Raw genomic sequence first — 4,182 nt, forward strand, 5'->3', positions numbered from 1 at the left:
GAGCTAGTCAGGCAGAGTGGCAACAGCTGAGTTCTCATGTGATTTTTTTCAGGTAGCTTTTTCAGCAGCCATACTTCAACCTTTCATGCAGAGAATACTCTGAATGAGAAAGCTCCTGGCTCAGGTGTCATTCCTCCTTCTGGCCTCAGATTTGCTAACAAGCTGTTCTGATGCCACTAGTCCAAGCCTGTAGACTGTAAATGTTATCCTAGATGTGAAGTATAATGGAGCAAGCAGTATAGGGCTGGGGAGAACAGCCTAATTGCTCTCCTTTCAGGGATGACTGGCTCTCCAGTGGGAAAAGCATGTGGATCAGGGAGAAGTATATTATTGTAATGCCAAAATCCCCACTTCTGTACTCATTTGTCACTGCCAGAGTTTTCATTTGGTGATTGGTTTTTGAAATATAACTTGATATTAGTCTTCATATTTGGAACAGTATTAATGTTTAATCATATCATTATCATTCTTTATTCAACAATTTTTTTTACCAGGATTTGATGTTTTCTTAACTTTGGTTCTATTTTACCCAAGGACCAGCTTGGGTGTGTGTGTGCATGCACATGTGTGTGTGTATTAATTCTATCTGATTTGATAAGTCCCCTTCCAGGTCTATTTTTCTGTGATCAATAGGTTAATGGAAAGGGAATGAATCGAAATGTGGTATGTAATAAACTATGTGAGAAGACATGCTTTCATTTTATATATACCTACTGAGTATTGCTATGTACCAGGAGCTTTGTGAACTAAAAAGCTGTATAAGATGCAGTCTCTGCCATCAGAGTGCTTATTGTACATTTCTTCCATTCAATAAGTGATAATACTACCTAAGTTCCTAATCCCTGATAGTTCCCATGCTTGGATGATTTGTCTTTCATCAGCAGTGCAGCCTAGGAAGATATTTAATCTCAACATAGTGGATTTAAATTTAAGATTTTGAGAGCCAGAAATAAGATAATAAGAATTACAGTGTTGAGAACAGTAAATTGAGAATGGAGAGAGGCAAGTGGGGACATGTACAAATATTTCCAGGAGATGATAGGTTCTGGACAAAGTTGGGATATTTGCATGGGTCAGTGAAAAGGGAATATAACTTCAAGAGTCAACTTAATATTTCAACTAGAAGTGTCAGTTCTTTGGTGATAGGTGGACTGAAAGGCTCATGGGAGAAAGTAAAAGGGATATATTATTTCATTACCTTCCACATCAAAAGTTTTTTTTTTTATTTGACTGTGAATTCTGGGCGAGCAAGAGGCCCTGCTGGTGGATTGAGGGGGAAAAAGGAAGACAGGCTACTGGTTTTCCAAGGAGCAGAGCAAACTGAAGGGTAAATGGAAGCTCAGATAGCCTTAACAACAACTGCATAACAATAACTGCCTTTCCTCTGGAAAAATATGTGTATAAAATATTTAACTGACATTAAAGATTAGCAGTGAATTAATGAAAACACCCAACACACTTTATGTAGGAAGTTTTTTCTCCCTCTAGAAAATATGCTGTTTTGGGGTGCCTGTCTAGCTCAGTTGGTGGAACATGTGACTCTTGATCTCAGGGTTCAGTCCCCATTTTGGGTGTGGAGCCTACTTAAAAAATAAAGAAAAAAGAAAAAATGCTGTTTTAAAACTTAAAATCACTTTTATATGTGATCCAAGCAGAAAGTAGTGTGGGTCTCTAGAGGGGTGAGTACTATGAGGGTAAATGAAAGTGACTTTCAAGTGAGTCTCTTCTGTCACTTCCTGCCAATTTACTGTGGTGAAAAGGGTCCATGTTCAAGAATTTCATGATTGAATGGTTTGGTAGGTGTCAGATGCTTCCGGTGGGACCCAGATTTCCGCTCCCCCCTCCCCCATACATGTGTGGTAAGGATGAAGAAAATGAAAGCCGTTTCCACCTGATTTTGACACCATGTGTCTCCCTTCTCCACCTGGGGGCTCTGATAGGGAGGGACAGTACCTTCCACCTGGCACTGCCTCTGAGTAGCTTTGTGAACTCCTTTGGGCTATTATGTTGGTTGGTACTTTGGCTTCTTTGGCTCCCAGCACCAGCTGATGCACTGAGCTGAGTCTCAGTTAGGCAGGCTCTATTGCTCAGTGCTGTAGCTGTCTCCAGGGCATTGTTCTTGAGACTTCCAACAGGGCAGATTTGTGCAGTTGGCCCATCTGGACAAGATCTATAACAAGTAGAGCTCTGTGCAGTAGGCTCATCTCCATAGTCCACCCCCCCACTACCCCCGCCTTCGGGCTGCAGCAGCCTGACACTCCAGCCCTGCCATGGAGAGTATCAAAGAGATACTCTGCTCCTTTCAAAGGCGTATTGCTTGTGGCCTCTCATTGATTGGCACTACCTGGGAGGAAATGGGAAAATAGGGACCCTCTGCCCTCTTAATTTAATCTCCTCCCTTAAGCCAGTCCTTTAGTTTTGAATCCTGTCGGCACCGGAGTTGTAATTAATATCAGTAAGATTAATTTCTGGTCCAGCTACCCTGGTCAGCCCAAATTCTCTCCTCAAAGCCAAGAGACAGACAAGAGGAGTATCTCAGTGAACAGAAAAAAGTAGACAAGCTCAATAGGAAAAAGGGGGAAAGAGGTGAGCTCCTGCTTTGACTACAGAATTTGCTTTGGTCATTGTTTTTATTGACTTTCAATTTGGAACCCCATTTTGAGGAAAAGAGGGAGGGAGGGGTGGGAGGAATGAAACAGAAAGAGAGAGAGAGAGAGAGAGAGAGATTAGACTCACATAGTTAATTTATTCTAGGTCCAAAGGACAAGATATTTAAGATATCATTAGATCACCCATCTCCTAGCTGTTAGCCCTGTACTTTCATCTTCCCTTTTTCAGTTCTTCATTGTTGAGTCATTCCAAAGGATTCAGAGTACCAGATCCATGATCCCCATGTCCCATTGGTATTTTAGGCCTGAAATAGGCTCTTCCACAACCTCTCTATTCTGACATTTCTAGTGGCTTCAATTGAGGGTCACCCTTTCTCACTGTGGAAGAAGAGAAACGAGAAAGGTTGAGAAATAACTTCAACTCATGGGTCTTTAACTTCTACAACTACTACCCTGAGGTTGGTCAAGTCAATGTTTTCCAGGATTGGGGTCCTCTATATGCCTAGTTCCTTTCCAGGAAGCTTAAAGTCCACTTTATCCTGGACAAGGTTGAATGGCACTTTTATTTACTCACTAAAAGAAGGTTAAGGAGCAAGTTGAAAATTAAGGTCCTGGGAAATAAAGAGACTTTGGAGAAAAAGAAGAAACAAATGAAAGCCCAGCCAACAAAAGACTCTCTTAGGATAGTTTCTATATTTTACTCCTTCCATGTCCTACTACCTTGGGTTTCACTTTTTTTTAAGTTGTCTAGCATTATTGAGTAAGTTTCTTAAAGAATAAGCATTTTTCTCTTTTTACACTCCCCAGCAGCCAAACACACCCTGCAACCATACTATTTAGGGAATAAAACAAATATTTCTGAGACATGGAAATTCACATGAATCTGGAAGGGTGGCTTTTCTGAGAGTCCAAGATTCCTGACCACATTTCTGACAGTGTTGAACATCCTAGGAGATCTGAAGACCTCTCTGTTGAGTCATATAACAATGCCCTACCTCAGTGCAGCCCATGACTGTTCCCACCTTGCTGAGAGGTAGTTAACCTGTCACCCTGCCTTCCTCCCACAGTCAAGGAAAACTGACTGGGTCACAAATGGCAGCAATTGTGGATGGGAAAGATTCCCTATTTGAGCCTGTGGTAGGAGGGACAGAGGACAGGCTCTGGGTGGTGGGTAGCAGCATGAAGAGTGGTGCAGGTTAAGATAACAAAGGCCAGAATATAGTAGGAATGATCTGAAAATTCTCTATTGGAGAATTGGAAAACAGAGAGGCTCCAGCAAGGGAAGAAGGTCATCCTGGACCCAGGAACACAGCCAAACCTTCCTCTCATGAGAAATGGGATAGCATGGGCAATAACTGGATTAGAGTAGATAAGCCATCTTTCTAAGTACAGCCACTATTGGCACCATGCAGTGTAGACCTGCGTAGCTTCGGGATTGACTGTTGAGGTTCTGAGTGGGAGATCAGAAATGAACTGTCCAGGCCCCTGATGTATTCTAATAAAGGGGGAAGTCCATGGAGGAGGAAGAAGGAAGCCAACAGCCTGACTTTCTAGCCCTTAGCCCTCACCCTAT

Source organism: Hyaena hyaena, unplaced genomic scaffold (assembly GCF_003009895.1).
Source record: "Hyaena hyaena isolate Hyena2069 unplaced genomic scaffold, ASM300989v1 scaffold_1450, whole genome shotgun sequence".
NCBI classification, from domain to species: domain Eukaryota; kingdom Metazoa; phylum Chordata; class Mammalia; order Carnivora; family Hyaenidae; genus Hyaena; species Hyaena hyaena.